At 39.0% G+C, this 10912-nt stretch overlaps 1 long non-coding RNA gene across 1 annotated transcript in view; it reads right to left on the bottom strand.

Annotated features, from left to right (window-relative positions):
- The window catches only part of LOC122792285, a 29628-nt gene extending 18970 nt beyond the window's left edge, over positions 1 to 10658 (bottom strand). Inside the window, exon 1 of the long non-coding RNA XR_006363303.1 lies at positions 10558 to 10658. This is a non-coding gene — a long non-coding RNA (uncharacterized LOC122792285). The remainder of the gene's footprint in view (positions 1 to 10557) is intronic.
- Positions 10659 to 10912: the final 254 nt, after the last annotated feature.

The raw sequence follows: 10912 nt of genomic DNA on the forward strand, positions 1-10912 counted from the left end.
CAGGACAGAACCCTGTGGGACTCCACTCATGACTGGTCAGCAGTCTGACTTGGAGTCAGCTACTTTCACACTATGAGTTCTTTCTGTGAGCCAGTTTGCAACCCACCTAGTGATATAGGGGTTGATGCCTAGCTTAGTGAGTTTTTCAAAAGAAAGAAAAATGTATACCAACAACTGCAAAGGAGAGGCTCAAAGCAGACACCAATACAGCAACAAAAGAGCAGAGCCAAACCACCACGGCTGTATAGGATAATCACAATACTCCTTCAGTAAGATGCAAAAATCTTTATTAAGGAGCTCAGAGTAAGCGCTTTCATGACCTCTGTGGTCACTTCATCAGACTACATCAAAACCAATATTTCCTCAGCTTAAATACATACATCAATTAACAACTTATAAATTAATCAAATCATTAAAAGACCCAGTACAAAGAAACAATGTATGATAAAGAAGCATAAAATATATGCATATGTATATATATATATATATATATATATATATATATATATATATACACATACAAAAGCATATTAAATAATGATATAAAAAAGCATATTAAACAATTAATAACTACCTTAATGAAAATATATCACATTATAGATAAATGTGTATAAATATATATATATATATATATATATATATATATATATATATGGATCTACCTGACAACATCGACGCACCACAACACTGACAACAAAATAACCGACACCACATAACCAAAAGTTCACAAACACGAAACCGCACATGCCCGACACACCACAATCCTGACAATCAACAAACAAAACAAATCCCCTGTCCAAAAGGCACACACACAACACAAGCACACCAAAATCCTTACAAACTCACACTAAACCTTACATACACAACTATCTACAACCTTAACCCAAACCCTAACCCTAAGGTCTGTCATTATCGCACACTCACCTAACCCGCGCCCTAACCATAACTCACTTAACCCACCCCAACCCTAAAGACTGTCACTATCGCACACTCACCCTAACCCTAACTCACTTAACCCGCCCCTAACCCTAAAGACTGTCACTATCGCACACTCACCTAACCCGCGGCCTAACCCTAACTCACTTAACCCACCCCTATCCCTAGAGTCCGTCAATATCTCACACTTACCTTACTCGCACCCTAACCCTAATGTCCGTCACTACCACATACTTACACAGCCTTTTCACATGTCGGTGTTCTCAGCGTCGGGGTTTTCATCCATCAGTCATCTCACTTTTCGATCTTCTGGTGTCGGTGTTCTCATCGTCGGCGTTGTCAGGTAGACCCATATATATATATATATATATATATATATATATATATATATATATATATATAAATGAAAAATATTTAAAAATGCATATCTATATATATATATATATATATATATATATATATATATATATATATATATATCTGTGTCATTAGTGTTTTAAACTTCTTGCTTTAAGGAATGGCTTCAAAGAAACCATTTCATTGACATCGGGTGGTGTATATGCATTTCATCTAAGGATCCACTTTTGCTCTAAAGCTTCGGTGCGATTCTTAATATCCCACCTCTCTTTCCTTCTAGCAAAATGTCCAACACAAAAGATGCAAAAATATGTGAACTACCTTCTTGTTCTATATGTTTATAGAGAGCACTAGTAGTTTTACAATTATTAATATCCCTATAATGTTCTTGAATGCGCTCCTTAAGCATACGATTCGTCTTGCCTATATAGTAGACGTTGCATGCTATACAGAAGGCAAAGTATACTAAGTTCTTGGTTTTACAATCAGTGTAATGTGTAGCCACTATTTCAAAGTTTGGAACCATATGAGTATATTTATAGCAGGAATGCATGTATTGAGAAGCCGTGCAATTCCTGCATATATCCTAAATATGTTAGTAAAAATGTGGTAAGAGGGCAGATACTCAGAACCATGAGACTCCATAATGATGGGGCCCAAAAAAGGGCATAGCAAAATTTGTTTAAAATGGATGGCGAAAGCCAAACACACTCTGGCTAGGCTTATAAATGCCCTAGGGCAGATAGCCTAGTATGAACCTATGAACCTATGTACCTATATAAGTGCCTTTCCTTTGTGACACCTTAGTAAAACTGTTCTGTCTGTCTAAATATCATAGTTGACGCTTAATGTTTTTTTTATTCTTAAAAGCAAACCTAGGTGTATCATCCAGTATTCCATCTAATTCACCTATAGTCTTTAAAATATTCCAGTTCCATTTAAACCATCACAAAATGTCCCAATATCCCCAGTATATGTGAGTGGGAATCTAAGTTTATTTTGTTCACTAAGGTCATGTGCTATATTATGATCTGCTCTGTCCATGAACAGAGGTTTACCTCTGGAAGATATTTCAAAATTAATTCAAATACCTGTGTGCAAAACATCTTATGTGAATAACCTCTATTATTAAATTCATTCCCTAGGTCATTAAGTGCTGACTGAAGTTGGGCCCCATCATTATGGAGTCTCATGGTTCTGAGTATCTGCCCTCTTACCACATTTTTACTAACATATTTAGGATGCATGCTGCTTCTATGCAGCAATGCATTTCTCCTGGTAGGTTTCCTATATATACTTATTTGAATACATAGGATGTCACTTTTCTTAAGTTTAACATCTAAAAAATCTATTTCTTCTAGAGACACTTTACTAGTGAACTTAAGAAATGATGTGGTGTTCAAAAATTCAATGAAGATGTTAAGTTCATGTAACGTGCCTGTCCACAGGAGAAAAACATCATCCACAAATCAAATGTACCATTTCAAATGTGGTTGAAAGTCTGGATGGGTCAGAACAGAGGTGTTCTCCCATTCAGCTAAAGCTAGATTGGCGTAGCTATTAGCACATGGAGTCCCCATAGCCACGCCAATCTTCTGAAGGTACATATCACTACCAAAACAAAAAATATTATTCTCCAATATGATTTCTAGCATGGAGCATATCAAGTTCACTTTATTACTAAAGTAAAATTGTTTAGAGAACAGTAAGTGCCTAATATTCTCAATGCCCCAAACATTGGGGATCACCGTGAATAGCGATGTAATAGCCATAGTAACAAAAAATATTGTTCTATAGTATTCCTAACTACATCATACAGCTTATGCAAAAATATATTGGTATCTTTTAAGACATTATCGTAAGTCTCAAGGACTGGTTGTAAAGCCTTTTCCACATAAATGGATGAAGGCTCAGTTGTTCAGCCTCTGCTGGAGACAAGAGGTCTCATCGGGGCGGTATAAAGATTTTTATGAACTTTAAGTAGTCCATAGATAGAGGGGTACAAAGGTGTATCAACAATAAAATATTTAAATAATTCCTATGTTATTCTTCCTTCAATCAACAGATCAAAAATCATCACAGACACTCTATCAGAAATAGCTTTAAAACAAACAAGAAAAACAATGTTGTTTTTAATTATTTTTAAAAACCTTTAGAGACCTTATCAATAGAAGTAGATGCTAAAGAAATAGTCTTTGTAATACATTTAGAAATGGCATAAGCCAGATCAGTGATTATTTGCTCTCTGGAAATTTAAAATATTTAAGGTTAGGGAACATGTACATTTTTTCACTTTTCCTTGGAAGAGCTAGTAACCTTTCAGGGTTTTGTTAAACAGCATTTTAAAGTAGTTGAAGAAAACCATCACATGTGGAACAGCAAATGTAATGGTAAATTTGGGCATCCTAAGGCAATGTAGCAATCGTCTTGTGTTCTCAGAAAACCAGTTAATCATTAAAAAAAATAACACGATATGTGAGAGTTTTAAATACACACCTTTCTTGGAGGAAAAAAAGCTTGCATACAAATGAGGTTGTACATCCCTCACATACACTGATCACCACACACACACACACACACACACACACACACACACACACACACACACACACACACACACACACACACACACACACCACACACACAGATTGTCTTATGCTGGGACGCTCAAAAGAAGCCTTCTCAACTTTCAAAGACCTCCACATTTTCCTCAGCAATCACTAAAGCACACACCAAAAGCAACACCAAACATCTCGCATAAGCCTACATCCAATGGTCTCCAAAAAGCAAAGCCTATAAAGCAAGCATATACTTTACCTAATGCTCTTGTTATTAGGGATGCCATAGTGTGACACACAGATACCCCACTCACTAGGTTAGACAAGGAAAAGGCAACAGTTAGTTGTGTATCTAGAGCCAGGATCCACAATATCACACATGCGCTCAGCTCACTGCACCCCAGGTACCAATATGATTCTAGCATAGTCCATGTGGGTGTAAATGACTTGAGACACACCTCTCTGGACTATATGAAATGAGACATAATGGATCTCTCAGAATATGTGTCACAGATAGGTATGAGTCTTGCATTGAACAGCATCCTACCTTCACCAAGGATGATGTCACGGTATGAACATAAAATGATTGGTTTTAATAACTGGCTTAGTTTCTAGTGTCACTACAGGGGGATCCAATGTCTCTCAGCATGGGAGTACATGGTCAACAGACCATGTTGCTTTACCAAGGATGAGCTGCCCCTGCCCTCCCTTAGCCTTTCAGATACTGGCTAAAACTTTATTTAACCCCTTACAGCCTTTTAAAGGCAACACCATAAAGTGAAAACTACCAACGTGAAACAGTCTACAAGCAACCTTAAGGTGTTACTGCTGAATACTAGTAGCCCAAGCAAAAAACTCCACACCCTTCAAATTCTCCTCCCTCTGGAGAATGTAGATATCTGTGCCATGGCTGAGACTTGACTTAAAGTCATAAACAGTACTCCTGCAGTGCAAGGCTACATAGCCTTCCACATATTTAGACCAACAACAGCATGGGCTGGGGCCAAATATGGAGGTGTGTCAATCTACCTAACAACCACGACTCCAGGTTGGCTAAACAGGATGATGACATGGAGCTCATTCATGTGCTAGTCACCATGGATAAGGCCCCTCACCATATTGGGGCTAGCTGCAGGTCACCATCTATGTCCCTGGAGTCTCATGAATTTTACCTATGCCTACCAGAGGCACTCAGCATCCAACCAAATACCCTATTGATGGGTAATTTTAGCTACCTCTCTGTAGATTGCAAATCACATACTGCCTCAGACTCACAAGCACAATGCTTCCTGGACTTTATTAACACAAACACCCTGGAAGAGATAGCAGATCCAGAGGATCAGACATACTGGATCTGAAACTCACCAACATGGGAAGCGTTGCCACCCCACCTCCCCTGTGTCACACCCTCATTAGTTTGGCCAGATCACAAGGCTGTCTCCTCTGAAATTACAATCAACTTGAAAAACCCAGCTAAACCAGTATCAGAAACTATTGTAAGGCAAACTACATCCTATTATCAGTTTCTCAAAATTCAGGGCTCCCCCTAATATCAAGACCTTAGCTACCTATGCAGAATTATTTAAAGTGTCCCTATACAAACATGTGAATGGCCACATAGATGTTTCCATTCCTACTTGAAGTAAACCCAAAACAAACAGTAAAAACAAATCCCACTGGTGGAATTTTCCACCAAAACAGGTTACATAATAAAAGAAAAAACCTCATGGCCAGAATCAAGAAGAGCAACTTCCTTAAAAACAAGTGCTCTCTTACACAACTAAACAAGAAACTAAGAGGTCTAATTAAGTCCAAAAAGGTCAACTGTGAGGGCAGGATTGCCTCACAGGCTAAAGACAGTCATAAGGTCTTCTTCAGCTATGCCCAGAACCTTAACAGTAACATAATTCCAAACACACACACACACACACACACACACACACACACACACACACACACACACACACACACACACACACACACACACACACACACACACACACACACCATTAGTAGCATCCATACTACGGACACACCCACAACACACACACAAGAACACATCAGGGGCATGCTTCTACACATCGAATCCATCAGCACACACACACACACACACACACACACACACACACACACACACACACACACACACACACACACAGACACACACCCATTAAGAGCATGTTTGCCCACACATACACACACACACTAGGAGTTTGCTTTCACACTGTCAAAAGCATGCCTCCAAACATGCACCCCATCAGGAACATGCTTCCATATGTGGACGATATTAGGAGCATGCTTACATAAACAAACACACACACACACACACACACACACACACACACACACACACACACACACACACACACACACACACACACACACATTGGGAGCATGCTTTCACATGTACATGTAGCCCATCTAGGGTTACCACCTGTCCCACTTTACGAGGGACAGTCCCTCTTTGGGCAGTTGTGTCCTGACAAAAATTGTTAAAAATTGCAAATGTCCTGAGATTTTAGGACAAAGTTATTTCCTATATTTTATGTAATAGTTGCATAAAACAGTTATTCTGTATCTAAAATACCTAAATATTGTAAGAAACAGAATAAGCAACTAAAATGTTTCAAGAATAAGCTTTTATTTAGGCAAAAATGTTAAGTTCTATCCTTTGTACTAACCGTGGGTATGTGTCGGCCTGTAAAATCTGATGTTTGTCCCGAAAATCTCCCACTTTGGCCATTTGAAAAGGTGGCAACTCTAAGCCCATTAAGAGTTTATGCTCCACACACACACACACACACACACACACACACACACACACACACACACACACACACACACACACACACACACACACACACACACATTGGGAGCATGCTTTCACATGTACATGTAGCCCATCTAGGGTTACCACCTGTCCCACTTTACGAGGGACAGTCCCTCTTTGGGCAGTTGTGTCCTGACAAAAATTGTTAAAAATTGCAAATGTCCTGAGATTTTAGGACAAAGTTATTTCCTATATTTTATGTAATAGTTGCATAAAACAGTTATTCTGTATATAAAATACCTAAATATTGTAAGAAACAGAATAAGCAACTAAAATGTTTCAAGAATAAGCTTTTATTTAGGCAAAAAAGTTAAGTGCTATCCTTTGTACTAACCGTGGGTATGTGTCAGCCTGTAAAATCTGATGTTTGTCCCGAAAATCTCCCACTTTGGCCATTTGAAAAGGTTGCAACTCTAAGCCCATTAAGAGTTTATGCTCCACACACACACACACACACACACACACACACACACACACACACACACACACACACACACACACACACACACACACACACCCACACACACGCACACACACACACACACACACACACACACACACACACACACACACACACACACACACACACACACACACACACACACACACACACACACACACACACACACACACACACACACATACACACAAACATGTGCACATACACACACCATATACCTGTCTTGACAGATATAGCACCTATAGGAGTCCCTCCTCCTAGGTCTGGTGGGAACACATGATTGTCTGACAGGTGGTGCTCCTTAAAGTTAGCTCTGTCACCTCCCTTTCACAAGATGGGTAAGCCTGTACTGTACAATCACTCAAATCCCAGCTCTCTGGCTCCTCATGGCCCTTGGGGCTACAGTCAGGACTTTGTTCCCTTGTGTCATGGAAATGATACATGGTGCAGGCATTTTTAATTGAGAAATAACATAATCACAAAAGATGACCCAGCCCTGATAAAGAAAGAGTAACTACATAGCTCTGCTTAAAGCAGTATTAGTCTCAAATGTGGCATAGTCAAACCTCCTTTGCAATTCTGTCAAAAACTGTGGGCCAAGAACTTGGGGGAAATCACCTGTGGTGATTATTTACAGGTAGTTAAGGTCAAATTCCTTGTTTTTCAACTGCCTGAATCACAGGATACCGAAGAACAAAATACTGATTACTGTTTTCCAAAGGAAATGACTGCCAGTGCAGTTAGTATTTAAAGGGATTTCTCCCTCCTTCACGTTTATGTGTCCATGGTGTTGATATGTTTAGAGGGGTGTAGGAGGGACTCACTCTACATAAAATGAGTTAGAGACTCTGCCCTTTTTTATTTTAGACATTTGTGATCATCATTTTGGTTCCTTGATGGCTTGTAATTTGAGGTTTCATAGAGGAACTGATTAGAGTGAATCTGCTAAGTAGGCATAGGCTAGAATAGGTTATAATATTATCCAAAGTCATTAAAATAAACCCATGTGTATAAATTGTCAAGTAGGATAGATCATATTATGCAATTGCAAAAATAAACATTGTATCACTGATAGCCATCTAAATGTCTTGATGTAACTGCAAAAACAAAGAACTGTACTACTGACTGCTACCTGAATGTAGTGATATAAGTGCAAATGCAAAACATTGTATCACTGACAGCCATCTAGGGAAAATAATCTCCTTAAGGGGTATCTTCCACAGTAATCTATAACAAGACAGGAAACCCCACAATAGGTTATACTGCATTTAGTTTTTCAACCTAACAAAGGACTAATGGCAGAAGAAAGTGTGAAAACAATGCCTGGTTCTTCAGAGCAACAAAAGGAATTGGAACTGTACATTATGTGATTTAAGTGGTTTACTGTTGAAATTCCGAATAAGCCACAGTGGTGCAGCGGTAGTGTTGTCGCCTCACAGCAAGAGGTTCTCCCAGTCGATTCTCGGCGGGAGTGCCTTCTGTGTGGAGTCTGCATGTCCTCCCCGTGGTTGTGTGGCATTCGAAAGACATGCGTAAATGGGTGTGCATTCGTTGAAGGTTGGGCCTTGAGCAGGCACCTCGGCACCATAAAAATCTACTGCCAATTATTAGCAGACCAGAGTTCCACTGTGGCAACCCCTAACCGGGAAAAGCTGAAAGAAGAAGAACTGTTGAAATTCCGAATCCACTTCAGGCAACCGTTCAGAATGTTGACCTGAAATGCTGAATTCGGAATTTCAAAACAGCAACCAATGTGAAAATGAATACATCAATATCATAGTTCGATGTATTCGACATAGCAAGAGGTGATATTACTCACCTCCTGCTATGCACATTGACATGCCATTACACTCTACAGTCAACAGTAAGTTAACTCTACTATGTGGAGGGCTGCTCCCCCCACAGTCCCTGCACATGAAATATGCTACCTCTGAGATTGCACTACAGTGAGGAAATGGTCTAATTCCCTGTTCCTCACTGAACTGCAATCGCCCTGCACAATGTCAAACCCAAATGCTTGAACTACACTACCCATTTGCTGCAGTGTAGTTGATACATTTTGGTTCGACATTCTGCCGACTTGAAAACTGCCATTTAACCACATGATGGCCAACTGATGCAGGTTTAAGGTTTTTAATGTAAACCAATTTAAGTCATGACATTTTGAGAATTAGAATACATTAATCACAGAAAACGCTGAAAGAGAAACTGACTGCCTTTGGATTTGGCTAATAGTGGATGGATATTTACAGACAATACACAACTTTAAGGAGTGTCTACAGAGTGGCATGGAATTTCTGTGGGTATGTGTAAGTGGAATTGATTATTTCTGCAATACTACCAGTCTATGGTGACATGTGACTTGAAAGCTTATACAGCAGTATATTTTTGTGAGGGGTCATAAGTGGGTAGCTCTATATTCTTGTAATATTCCTCTGTGTGTATATGCCTTATTTGCTAATGGTTTTGTAATTTGACAAATATCACTGCAATACCATGCTGAGTGATTGGCAGGGGAGATTCAATGAGTCTAATAGCAAGAAATATTAACAAAGCTTGGAACATACAACTTTGACACAGACATACAGATGTATATAAGTAGTCATAAAAATGTACAGTAGTCATAAAAACGTACATAGTTCAGTAAAAGTGAGCATGGTTTTAATATTAATTACCAGTGAGAAACATCTGAATTAGTAACAATTTAGTAGCTCAGATGGAAAATCACCAGTCTTTAACAGCAAATCTAAATTTAGACATCCATTAATGAAAAGTTAATCCCACAAAGGCCTCAACGGTGTGAGAGAAGGACAAGGAAACCAGTTAAAGTTAGGGAAAAAGGTAGTGGCAGTTAGCCTTCATCGGAACTAATGTCTGTTGTGGGCAAACTATGTTGATTTCAGTCTAAACTTCAAACTGTAAAGATTTAAATTGCTTTGTAACATATGAGTATGTATAGTAAAAGGTTTGTACCCAGACTTTGAGTTAGATTTGAGAAGAGACAATAAAATGGTGAATTTTGAGACTTGAGTCTTTTAGATAGAGTTTGTCTGGTGACAATGTTGGATGTGTTCCCCCAAGTGTCACCACGTAGCTGTCATTAGGATATGAAAAGCTGAACACAGTATGACAGAAACAAACTTAGTGGGCTAGACAAATGGTTCAACTACAGAGCCACAGTGAATGACAAAACTGGGTCCAAAACAAGTTTAGCAGTTGTGGGTTCAGTAAGAAGCCATATTGAATGTATACTTATGGAATAGTGACAGCTGATCTCTGGGTGGCTGCCTTTTTGAGATGGCCTCCATTGTCTTGCACAGGTGCCAATACTAAAAAAGCAAAAGGGCCATTATCTGCGTGACTGACTCACAAAACCCTCTGGTCAATTTCACTATTAATTGTTAAGGAACCATTACCTGGGCTTGCTGCAGCTGAATGTCCTGAAAGACAAAAAAAAAGAGAGATAATGTAATTTTTCTCTAGAATTTACTATGTACAGTTCCACCTGTTCTGAGCATTCTCTAATTTATTACCTAAAATAGATCATTCAAGGCCATCACACATAAATGTTTCTATCAAAATGCAGCAACATTCCTTCATGATTTTCCCACATAGGCAAGCTTGCTCTCTTCTTCCCAACAAACAAACTACTTCAGTGTTTGCAATATCCTACGCCGCATGTCTTTCTGTATAATCTAATTTCAGAACACGTTTACAAAGTCAGTTGCAAATTTCATTTGCTCATCAAGCCATCTTCATTTTATTAACTGC

This window comes from Protopterus annectens, chromosome 1.part2, assembly GCF_019279795.1.
Source record: "Protopterus annectens isolate FY-2018-M chromosome 1.part2, PAN1.0, whole genome shotgun sequence".
NCBI classification, from domain to species: Eukaryota; Metazoa; Chordata; order Ceratodontiformes; family Protopteridae; genus Protopterus; species Protopterus annectens.